Source organism: Carcharodon carcharias, chromosome 14, assembly GCF_017639515.1.
Source record: "Carcharodon carcharias isolate sCarCar2 chromosome 14, sCarCar2.pri, whole genome shotgun sequence".
Taxonomy (NCBI): domain Eukaryota; kingdom Metazoa; phylum Chordata; class Chondrichthyes; order Lamniformes; family Lamnidae; genus Carcharodon; species Carcharodon carcharias.
The window spans coordinates 125,771,908-125,785,132 of record NC_054480.1 but is presented as its reverse complement, the minus strand read 5'-3'; positions in this window follow the sequence as shown (position 1 = coordinate 125,785,132).

The following is a 13,225-nucleotide window of genomic DNA, read 5'->3' as shown; positions in this document are numbered from 1 at the left end:
TTAATTTTTTAATGTAAAACACATCTCCACCCTTCCAACAGAACTCATCTTTCTCCATTTAACACAGTTTTTGTGACTTGCAAATGACTCCATGACAACAGTTGACATTAACTCAATTATCTGCTAAAAGTAAAGTGTTTTGACAGTCAGTGAAGAGCTCCAACCAACCTGAGTTTTTTGTTGAGTTGGTGGAGATGGGAGGAGAATTAGTGTATAGCTGGCTGGTGAAGCCTCATTCAGTGAGGGGATCGCTGCTATGAGGCTTCACCTGCATGTTAAAAGGCTGGACAGTGTTCCTGAAGACTGCAGTGTCTCCATGTTTACATCTTTAACACGTGGTGATTTAATTGCTGGCTGGAGAAGGAGCCCTGATCATTGGTGGCCTGATACCTCCTCCAACCTAATGGTAATTTGGCCATATAGCTAGGCCTTGACATAGTCAACAACTCAATCAAAGGGCAACTATTTAACCTCTTACTGAATTAAGCGAATGATGGTTTGGGAAAGTAGCTTAAGGAGCAGACGAATGTATTTTGAAGTGATATTGCCTATTAGTAATAGTCAGGCTGAGTGTTAGAGAGGGGATAGAATGATTGAGGTGTGTATTATTAGAGTGCACAGAAATCGTACTTGGAAGGTCAGACTGAGGTGTGGTTCAATGTTATTAGAGTTGCCCCAACTGCAGGTTTATATTGTCTAGACTTAGAACTGAACTATTAATACAAATGGCCTTTAACCATTTAGAGTTGGGGGGAAGTGGGGTGTGCAGAAATCAAAACAAGGCAGCCTCAACATTGCCAAGTTTTGTCGTAGGATTTACAGGTCTCGGGATCTGTAGTAGGCCAAGACTGTTCTTTCCCCTCACTACCTGCCCCCCCCTCCCTCCCCACCACTGCTCCCCCACTGTTGACTCCTCTGGCAGTGTGGACCACAAGGCCAGAGCTGTTCCAGGCACTCCAGAGAGTTCCTAGGCATGTGTGTTAACCTGGGACATGCTCTCTTCCTCTCTCTCCTCATTGTTTACAGAGAGCTCAACAATAGAACTCAATTTTTGATTATCTTGTATTCTGACGCCAGCTCATTGAATCCAATACACTCCATTGAGAAGCAGTAAAGAAAGCTCATGACACGCAAGCATGTAACTGAAAAAGCTGCGATTTCAATCCAGTTATTTATTCTCAAAATTAATATATAAGCTTTTGTTTATGGTTTACACTATTTTGTAATCGCTGCTTTGTCTGAGCAGCACTGTTCATGTTGATCTTGTGTTGAACCTCTCATTGGGTATTTTTAATGTGAGGTTTAATCAGTATTAAACACTAATTTTAAAGTTAATTCAATTGAGGATGCAAATTGTTTATCCTGATTGATGCATTTCGTTGAAAATTGTACTGTATTCCTGAACATGTATGTGAAACTGTCCATAACTAACTGCTGACTGCTGTACATTGACAGGATATTTGTATTTTAAAGGGTGGTGTGTTTACACATCAGGTGGGGACTGTGTCTAACTAAAAGAATTCATAGAAGCAGCTATCAAACAACTTGGTTAAAACCACCTGTGGGCTCAGTTGATTTTAGCCTAAGATTTGATAGATGCTGAGTTTCTCCCCATAAGAAGAGGTGGTCAATCTACTCAATCCTCCATAAAGCTGGGGCTCCATGCAATGTGACCCTGAGCCCACTCCATGAGTAAGCACCCATGTTTATACTCTGTTAATCCTGGTTCATGGGCAAGGCTTAGGGGCTGTGGTTTGGATGGGTCTCTATTCAATGTTTCACTTTAATTTCAGAGATGTCTGCACGGACTTGTTCAAGTCACTCCTGGTTACCGTGCAGAAGTCTAGGCTGCTAGTTATTCTCACTTGCTTTTAAAGATTGTTCTGTGTGTATACACAGACTGGATCTATCTGTTGGCACTACTGTTAGAATTTCTGGCTTTACAATGAAATTGAACAATAAAATTTCAATAAAGGGACTGGTTTCTTTAATTTTTCCTCAATCCCACTTTACCCAAACTTGTTGACCATCTTGTTTCAGGAGTCAGTTGCTTTATTGAATTTTCTGAAGTGCTCTGACACTTATGCAAATAAACAGCCATTTTTCCAATTGTTCATGGGATGTAATTGTATCTGATGAGGCCAGCATTTATTGTCCATCCCAAATTGCCCTTCAGAGTGGCAGTGAGCCACCTTCATTTTGAACCACTCCAGCCTGTGATGTGCAGCAAGCATACAGTGTGCTGGCTTGGTGAGTTCCTGCAGTGCATCTTCTAGACGGTACACACTGCTGCTACTGTGCGTTGGTGGTGGAGGGAGTGAATGTTTGTGGGTGGGGTGCCAATCAAGTGGGCTGCTTTGTCCTGGATGACATTAGGCTCTTTGAGTATTGCTGGAGCTGCACTTATTCAGGCAAATGGAAAGTATTCCATTACACTCCTGTCTTGTGCCTTGTAGATGGTGGACGGGATTTAGATTTGTTAAGGAACAGGAGGAGGTATTTGAGCCTTTCTCCCTATGACTGATCTGTATTTTAAATCTTATTTACATGCATTAGCTCCATAACCCTTGTCTAACAATTACTCAATCTCAGTTTAAAAAATTTCACTGAACCTCAGCATCCACAGCTTTTTGGGGGAGAGAGTTCCCGATTTCCATTCCATTTTGTGTGAAGTGATCCCTGCCATCACCCTGAACAGCCGGGCTCTCGCTTTAAGGTTATACGAACATACAAATTAGGAGCAGGAGAAGACCATTTGGCTCCTCGAGCCTGTTCTTTTTAATATGATCATGGCTGATCTGATTGTGGCCTCCTTTCCTGTCTATCCCTTTTCCCTTGAATCTCTTGTCAATCAAGAATCTATCTAGCTCGACCTTAAACATATTCAATGACCCAGTCTCCGCTGTTCTCTGGGGATGAGAACTCTGCAGACTAAGAGGAAAAAGTTTCTCCTCTCTCTCTCAAATGGGAGAGCCCTTATTTTTAAACTATGCCCCCTATTTCTAGTCTCTCCCACATGGGGAAACATCCTTTCAACATCCACCTTGTCAATTTCCCTCAGGATCTTTTTATGTTTCAATAAGATCACCTCTCATTTTTCAAACTCCAATGGATACAAGACCAATCTGTGTAGCCTTTCCTCATAAGATAAACCCCTCATCCCAGGTATTAAGCCGGGAATTATTCTTGTTCTGGACCCCCTCCCCTCTCTTTCCCCACCACCTCCCCCTGCCCACCACCACCAGAGGAAATATTTTCTCTAACTACCCTATCAAATCATGTAACCATTATTAACACTTCAATTAGATCACTCATTAATCTTCTATATTCAAGGGGACACGAGCGTAGACAGCCACCTATCCTAATTTAACCCTTAGAGCTCAGGTCTCCGCATCCTAGTCCTCTGGTTGTATAACCTGCTTCAGAGGTCAGGCACACAAATGTCTCACTCTTAAATCTGCAGGATAATGAACAGAGAGACAATGAAGCTGTGTTTGAATCAGTTTTTTAAGATGGGAAGAGAAGTTGATTCCCGGAGGATGTCAGCTGATAGTGTCTCTGATTTATGATTTGATCATGCCTTTGGTGTGTCAGGAATGGGGTGAGTTGTTGCCTTGGTAACAGGCAGATAATGACTCTTCCCTGTGATGCAATGGGATTTGCAGTGCAAAATACCTTCCCTTAGACTGTGCGTCAGAGCTTAATTGCGAGAGTGAGTTTAAAGTCTTTAAAGGGTAGATCAATGATGCAATTATGAAGATTAAATTTTAAATCAGATGTTCTGTAAAAATCCAAATATTAATGATGATAAAGCTCAGCTGGGGCTCCATGTTCCCAGGGTGTGATACCCAGACATACCTGTGCCCCATTTAGAATCAAGCACTGACTCTCACTGGACAACAGATTCCGCACAATGACTCTCACCAGGGTACGGGATCCACACACCCTGACTCTCACTGGGGTACGGGTCCCACACACCCTGACTCTCACTGGGGTACGGGTCCCACACACCCTGACTCTCACTGGGGTATGGGTTCCACACACCCTGACTCTCACTGGGGTATGGGATCCACACACACTGACTCTCACTGGGATACGGGATCCACACACCCTGACTCTCACTGGGGTATGGGTTCCACACACCCTGACTCTCACTGGGGTACGGGATCCACACACATTGACTCTCACTGGGGTACGGGATCCACACACACTGACTCTCACTGGGGTACGGGATCCACACACACTGACTCTCACTGGGGTATGGGTTCCACACACACACAGACTCTCACTGGGGTACGGGTTCCATACGCATTGACTCTCACTGGGATATGGGTTCCACACACATTGACTCTCACTGGGGTACGGGTTCCACACACACTGACTCTCACTGGGGTATGGGTCCCACATACACTGGTTCTCATGGGGGTATGAGTCCCACGTTTCCATTAGTTCCCCAATGAGCATCCAGTGGGGAACAGTTTCCACTCAGTTGCTTTTTTTTTAAGAGCAATTTACCCTTAATTGACCAAACCTAGTGGAAAGCATTGAAGAATATTTTCACACAAATCTTGATTAAATCAAATTACCATGATCCTTTTGAGCCCATATTTTAAAAAAAAGTCTATTCCACCCACAAAACTTGTCCCCACCGGGAGGATTTATTGCTGCTGGAATTTCCATCCATTGACTGGGAGTATCTGAAACTGGAACTAACTAGAGATGGGGCTGTTTTAAACCTGGTAATGTGTCATTGGACTTTTTTTTTATTCATTCATGGGATGTGGGCTTCGCTGGCTGGACCAGCATTTATTTCCCAGCCCTAATTGCCCTTGAGAAGGTGGTGGTGAGCTGTCTTCTTGAACCGCTGCTGTCCCTGTGGTGTAGGTACACCCACAGTGCAGTTAGGGAGGGACTTCCAGGATTTTGACCCAGTGACAGTGAAGGAACAGCGATATATTTCCAAGTCAGGATGGTGTGTGACTTGGAAGGGAACTTCCAGGTGGTGGTGATTCCATCTATCTGCTGCCCTTGTCCTAGATGGTAGTGGTCATGGGTTTGGAAGGTGCTGTCTAAGGAGCCTTGGTAAGTTCCTGCAGTGCATCTTCTAGATAGTGAAAACTGCTGCTACTGTTCATCGCTGGTGGAGGGAGTGAATGTTTGTGGATGGGGTGCCAACTAAATGGACTGCTTTATCCTGGACAGTGTCAAGCTTCTTGAGTGTTGTGGGAGCTGCACTCATCCAGGCAAGTAGAGACTATTCCATCACACTCCTGACTTGTGCCTTAAAGATGGCAGACAGGCTTTGGGGAGTCAGGAGGTGAGTTACTCATCACACAATTCCTAGATTCTGACCTGCTCTTGTAGCTACAGTATTTATATGGCTAGTCCAGTTCAGTTTTTGGTCTATGGTAACCCCCAGGATGTTGATAGTGGGAGATTCAGTGATGGTAAGGCCATTGAACATCAAGGGGAGATGGTTAGATTCTCTTGTTGGAGATGGTCATTGCCTGGCATTTGTGTGGCATAAATGTTACTTGCCACTTGTCAGCCCAAGCCTGGATAATGACCAGGTCTTGCTGCATTTGGAAATGGACTGCTTCAGTATCTGAGGAGTCACAAATGGTGCTGAACTTTATGCAATCATCAGCGAACATCCCCAATTCTGACCTTATGATGGAAGGAAGGTCATTGATGAAGCAGTGGAAGGTGGTTGGGCTGAGGACACTATTCTGAGGAACTCCTGCAGTGATGTCCTGGAGCTGAGGTGACTGACCCTCAACAACCACAACCATCTTCCCTTGTGCTAGGTATGATTCCAACCAGTGGAGAGTTTCCCCCTGATTCCCATTGACTCCAGTTTTGCTAGGGCTCCTTGATGCCACACTCGGTCAAATATGGGACTTGATGTGAAGGGCAGTCACTCTTACCTCACTTTGGGAGTTTAGCTCTTTTGTCCATGTTTGAACCAAGGCTGTAATGAGGTCAGGAGCTGAGTGGCCTTGGCAGAACCCAAGCTGGGCATCAATGAGCAGGTTATTGCTAAGCAAGTGCTGCTTGATAGCACTGTTGATGACCCCTCCCATTTACTCATGATTCAGAATAGACTGATGGGGTGGTAATTGGCCAAGTTTGATTTGTCCTGCTTGTGTACAGGACATACTTGTGCAATTTCCCACATAGATGCCAGTGTTGTAGCTGTACTGGAACGGCTTGGCTAGGGGCACAGCAAGTTCTGGAGCACAAGTCTTCAGTACTATTGCCGGAATATTGTCAGGGTCCATAGCCTTTGCAGTATCCAGTGTCTCCAGCCATTTCTTGATATCACATGGAGTGAATCAAAATGGCTTACGACTGGCATTTGTGATGCTAGGGACCTCTGGAGGAAGCTGAGATCGATCATCCACTCTGCGCTTCTGGCTGAAGACTCTAGTAAATGCTTCAGACTTATCTTTTGCCCTGATCTGCTGGGCTCCTTCATCATTGAGGACAATTTAATGATCTCAGTAAAGGATCCTCTTGGTAAGACTGATCATAATAGAATTTCGCATTCAGTTTGAGGGTGAGAAATGTGGGTCTAAAACTAGAGTATTAACTTAAAGAAAATTGCAAAGATATGAAGACAGAATTGGCTAAAATGGAATGAGAAAATAGGTTAAAAGGTAAGACAGTAGAGAAGCAGTGGCAAACAGGTAGGACAGCAAGTTGTGAGGTGATGCAAAAGGATATGGGTAGATTATGTGAGAGGGAATAAAATAGGCAGATGCAGTACAGTGTGGGAAAATTTAATGTTGTCCACATTGGCAGGAAGAATAGAAAAACAGCATATTATTTAAATTTAGGGAGACTGCAGAATGCTGCAGTACAGAGGGATCTGGATGTCTTTGTACATGAATCCCGAAAAGTCAGTATGCAGATGCAGCAAGTATTTAGGAAGACCAATGGAATGTTGGACTTTATTGCAAGGGGGTGGAGTATAAAAGTAGGGAAGTCATGCTACAACTTTAGAGGGCATTGATGAGACCACATGTGAAGTACTTTGGCCTCCTTATTTAAGGAGGGATATACTTGCAATGGAAGCAGAATGTTTCCCCTCGTGGGGAACTAGAACTGGGTGGCATAGTCTAGAGATGAGGGGCCTCCCATTTCAGATGGAGAAGAGGAGAAATTTCTTTCTCATTGGGTCATTAGTCTTTGATAATTCTCTTCCACAGGGAACAGTGGAGGCTGGGTCACTGAATATATTCAAGGCTGAGTTTGACAAGTTTTTGATCAACAAGTGAGTTAAGGGTTAAGGGGGCTGCAGGCAGGAAAGTAGAGTTAAGGCCACAATCAGATCAACCATGATGTTAATAGTGTAACGGGCTGAATGGCCTGCTTCTGCTCCTATTTTTTTTATGATCTTAGAAGCTGGATCCTTTGCAAGGACACATAGATGAGTATTAAAAGCTTTTGAATATTTTTTGTAATTTGCTAAGAAACTAACCCAATGTAACTGGGAAAACCCCTCTGTTAATTTTTAAGTCGTTTTCAGTCATTTAAAATCAAGTTACTTGTAGGTTTGACATTGATCGCAAAAATAAGCATTGTTTTTATCGAACAATTTTCAGCTATACTAATCAAATGCACCAAGATACCACAAATATATCAAGGAATATCTTTCTCGATCAATGTTTTGAATTGACCTTTTAAACAGCTGGCCAATCTCACAGTTGCATGGCAGATTTTGCATTGGGTGGCATGCAAATGATTTTTAGCGAGCATAGGACACAAAAATCTCCTGAAAACTAAGCCAATTTTAAGAATGATTTGCACCCTGAGCAGTAACTTTTCCCTGTTCGTGTTTTGCTTTCTGCGTTGGCTGAAGGTTTTGCTGCAATGCCGCCACCTGCTGGCAGTTTGGGACAGTGTCAGGCTACTGCTCGGATGTTGTTATGATCCCGGACCAGACCCCAAAGATTTTGGTAAATCCAGTTAGGGATCAGTAACCTTTTGGTTAAAGTAGACAAAGTTTGAGATTCAAGACACTTGCTACGAGAATAAAGCTGCAAGATTCCATGGGTTTTGAGTAAACCAAATAAACTTCACTATACAAGGTCAGAAAGGTAAAACAAATTACAACATCTATCTTATGCTCTAACAATCAGGGTTGATATGAGGTACGTGTGAATTAACATGCAAACTGTAGTCGAACATGCTACAGCGCCCAATAAATGGCAAATGCAATCAGGTCAGATCCCAATGATTTCTCAGCAACCCACCCAGGCATCAGTAAACACCATAAGTCAACCAATCTCGTTGAAACTCTTTCTCGTCCAGGATTCTAGTCTTCACCTTTGAACATCTAGCCTCAGAATTCTCTCCAAAAGTTGCTCCGACTTGGATGACCTCAAGAATGGCACATCCCGCAAGGATTCAATCTCCTCTCCCGTGACTCTGTTCCCCTGGATTCCAGACTCTGCTCTCCAGCACCAGCTCACAAGCACAATGTCAGCTCTTCAGCCATGCTGAGCAGAACACCACTGCTCTACAGAGTAACTTTTCCACAGGAGCCCACAGCATGGAATGACCAGCCTTCTGCTGCCTTCTCAGGTCTCCAGGGATTCTCCCAAGCACTCATTAGCCAGCCACCTGCAGCCCTTTTACTGCTTGAAGACTCTTTCTTTGCTCCTCTCTCTCTCTCTCTCTCTCTCTGGGACCTCTTCTTGTCCCCTCCATCCCTGGTTTCCCTTCCTGGCTTCCCTTTTTGGGATCTCTCCCTGTCCCCTGTCTGGGACTCTTCTCTGGTATGGTGCCCTGCTCCAGGCTTATATGACCTTATTTTTTTCGCTTCACGCAGGTGCACTGGGCCCTTGCCCTGGCCTGACTAATTCCAAACATTGACTGCCTGTGCTGTCTGCTCCCAACCCGTGCATGCGCAGGAACTCCCAAGGTCTGTCAGGAGATGAAGTTCCCGGCCCCCCCTCAATGATAAGGTGAGAAGGGATTCCTGACACCTTAACCTGGGAAAAAGAAAGCTTAATTAAAGTGAGGGTTTCTTTACAATGGCTTTATAATTTCTTTACTAGAAGTACTTAACATTATAAACTTCTAACAAATAACTTATAACATATTGTACAGATAAGCTTTTCATTTTGTTCCACCATTACACATATTGTACTATAAAGTTATAAAGGCTTAACCAAAACAAAAGCCAATACACATAACAGTAGGATTAGCAGAATTTAAGCATCGTAGAATTATCATAACTCAGAACCTGCCTTTTCTCCTAAACCCTTTCTTTAAACTCTGGACAGAACATTAACAATTAAGTTGTTTTTTCCCATAATCTTTGTATGGTCAACAAGAGGTAGTGAAGATACATTAAAGTTTTCTTTAGAACCATTTTGACTAGCTTGTATTTCTATTTTGTACAATGGGTTTCAAATCTTTTTGGTGTCACTGCAAATCAATATTCTGGTGGTCTTCCCCTCTTCACATATTGTTATTCCACAGCCAGTATTAATTGCTGCCCAAATCGAATTCCAGAGGGAAACTCGGCTTACTGGTCACAACCTTTTTTTGGTATTCTAGTAATGAAAAGAAGACGTATCAATCTCAGCAGTAAGAGGTCCAGTATCACTAAAGGGTTTTTATTATTGAATTAAAAGTTTTATTAACAAACAAAAAACAAAAGAAAACTTAAGCACACAAGATTACAGTTACACAATTAAGGTTAGTCTTAAAAAACATTCCCCCAAAAACTCTCTACTTGGTCAAACCCACAAGTAAACACTTTATAGGTAATGCTCTCTGATAGATATTTAAATATGGAATCCAGTAATACCACAAAAGGCAGACTGCTGTGGTTTCAATAAAGATGTACCACATGACTTGTACCCTCTTCCACTTTACTTTGGAATTCACTTCAGAATCAAACTGCTTGCTGCAGCCCAAAGTTTCTCAACAGCTCAAACCAGCTATCTCCAGTCATCTCTAGCTTAAAGGCTCAACAGCGATCCAGCTCAGTAGCTATCTCTTGCTCTTTCTACCTCAACAGCTACCCACAGTAATTCTAATATACTTTTTCCCCCTTTCAACTCAATCCCATTGTTCTCACATCTCTTTGAAACTCAGACCCTTCCAAATATAAGATCTTTCATGTTTCCATCTTTGTCTTTGCATTTGGGTCAATAAAAACAATATCCTCACTGCTATTTACCTATGGACTCCTGCAAGATGCAAACATTTTCTTTGTTAGCTTTGATATTCAACAACCTCCCAACTTATCTAAGAATGCAAATGTTAGATCTAACCTATTTACTTTCACTCAAATGTAACACCTTTAAACTTTTCATGTTTCCAAACACCCTGACAGCCTGATTCCTTTCAACCACTTGCCCAGCTTGATCAAATCACACACACACACAAACACCCACCAACCACCCGCCCCCTCCCCCACCTCCCCCCACCACAGGTTTTCTTTACAGATTAACAAAATATTCCCACAAGTATAAAAAATAACGTCATTCTCACAATATGGATGCATGTCAGTCACACCATGTGATATAAATGACTTCTGCATTTCAAGAACATGGGACTTTTGTTACTTTTCTCCTTTTTAATGAAAACATGCCTTCAATGGGTTCTTTAAGTTTGCTACAGAAACCATGTATGTTTGGTGGACAACCAGCTTCAAAGTTCCTCACTCACTTCCTCTATAACAGATTTTTCTGTTTCATTGTTTTGATCAACGCTGGATGAATAAACTTGCACCCAGGGAGTTTCTCTCCCTTTACTCAAGTCATTTTCTAGTTTATCCAAGAGATCTGCCATAGCCTTCTGCATACTTTCATATTCTTCAGGCTTGAAAAATGGAACCTTCATTTCCATTTCTTTCACAATTTTATCCAAACATTTGTTTACACTTATTTTCTGATTCTTTTCCAAGCTTGTTAATCTTTTCTAAAGGCAAAATACTACGGATGCTGGAAATCTGAAACAAAAACAAAAATTACTGGAAAAGCTCAGCAGGTCTGATAGCATCTGTGGAGAGAAAGACAGAGTTAACGTTTCATGTCTGGAGGCTCTGAAGAAGAGTCATACAGACTCGAAATGTTAATTCTGTCTCTCTCCACAGATGCTGTCAGACCTGCTGAGTTTTTCCAGCAGCTTTTGTGTTTGCGTTGTTAATCCTTTCGTTCAGCTCAGCAACTGTTCTGATGAGTTCAGTTGCCTTTGTTTCAGGGTCATCTGCAGAACCCCTGTACAAACTTAACAACTTCAGCTGGGCATTCAGTTCATTTTGGAATCTTTCCTCCATGGTCACCAACTACTCCTTAGACTCTTCAATTCACTCATTAGATCCCCAATCTATTTCTTTGAATTTTCCTCTTACATACATACGAATATATGAATTAGAAGGAGTGGGTCACTCAACCCCTCGAGCCTGCTCCACCATTCAATAAGATCATGGATGACCTGATTGTAACCTCAAGCTCACATTCCTGCCTACCCCCGATAACCTTTCAACCCCTTGCTTATCAAGAATCTATCTACCTCGGCCTTAAAAATATTCAAAGACTCTGCTTCCACCGATTTTTGAGGAAGAGTCCCAAAGACTGTCAACACTCTGAGAGAAAAAAATTCTCCTAATTTCTGTCTTAAATGAGCGACCCCTTATTTTTAAACAGTGACCCCCTAGTACTAGATTCTCCCACAAGAAGAAACATCCTCTCCACATCCACCCTGTCAAGATCCCTCAGGATCTTAAAGGTTTCAATAAAGTTGCCTCACTCTAAATTCCAATGGATACAAGCCTAACTTGTCCAGCCTTTCCTCATAAGACAACCTGCCCATTCCTGGTATTAGCCTAATAAAGCTTCTCTGAACTGCTTCTAATGCATTTACTTCTTTCTTTGAATGAGGAGACCAGTACTGTACACAATACACCAGATGTGGTCTCACCAATGTCCTGTACAACTGAAGCATAACCTCCCTACTTTTGTAATCAATTCCCCTCACAATAAATGATAACACTCTATTAGCTTTCCTAATTACTTGCTGTACCTGCATTCTGCTTTTAAAGTCTAGATATGCTTTTCCATACCACACATCTCATCCTCTTGTTCTCCAGATTGCATTGAAGATCAAGAATTTTGTTGTTCTTTTTGCAACAAAGTTCTGACAGTTCATTAGCCTTGGGTTTTAATTCGACATTCAACCAATTGTTCTGTTCATCAACAAATCCTTTCGCTATTCACTACATTTGTCACGATTCTTAGTAGAAACTTTGAAGTTCATCAAGTTTTAATTGAAGATCTATCTTTGTTGAATTTGTTTCTACAAGTTTATCATTTGTTTCAAGTCATCATTCAAGTGTTAAACTTCCTGTGACTGACACTCCAGTTCTTGTTTTTAATTAACAAACTCATCTTTCGAGCTTGAAAGTAGGTATTCTACACTGATTAGGTTTTCCTTGGCAGAGCCTAATTTCTCACACAGCCTTTGACATTCCTACATTTCTGATACCAACTTTCCATGGTCCTGGTTTAGTGGTTTTTCAACTTCCTCCTCTCTATCCCAATGAGCTCAAGCTTTAGCCACTGCACAATCAGGAAACAGTTCAGGATCTTCCTCCTGCAAAATTTCTGTTCTCTCACCACAAGTGGTTCTCGAAACTCTCACTGATGCTAATTAGTTCAAACATGCCAAGTCACGTTTATCAGAATCCATCTGGTTTAACTATTGCAATGAAGTATAAAATCTATCCCTTCCATAGGTAAACTAGGAACAATTCCCATTATAACAATTCATTTTATTGAGTCACTTCATAAATTGCCTTGACATAAGGGAACAGGTTCATAAGTTCCATAAAGACCCCCTATTATTACTTTTTCTTTCATTAAACTATCTGGAACACAAGCCATATCATCAGGCACCATCAATGACTGATCTGCCCAGTGGCTCTCAAAATATTAATTTCTCTACTCATTTTATTAGAGGAGTGAGGGAACACTTCTCCCTTTGAGACAAGATCTATATAACCCCCATTGACCTGACTCAATTTATCAGTATTCAAGGAAGAATTCCCTTGACTATCCTGAGCCATATCCCCCTTTCTAGTAGGCTGTAAGGAGACACTTTTCAATTGTATCACTGCTATGGTTTTACCACCAATTTCCTTTACAGTTACAGCCTTTCCCAAAGGCTCCTTAGATGTTGTTATTACTGACACTGATTTAACGTT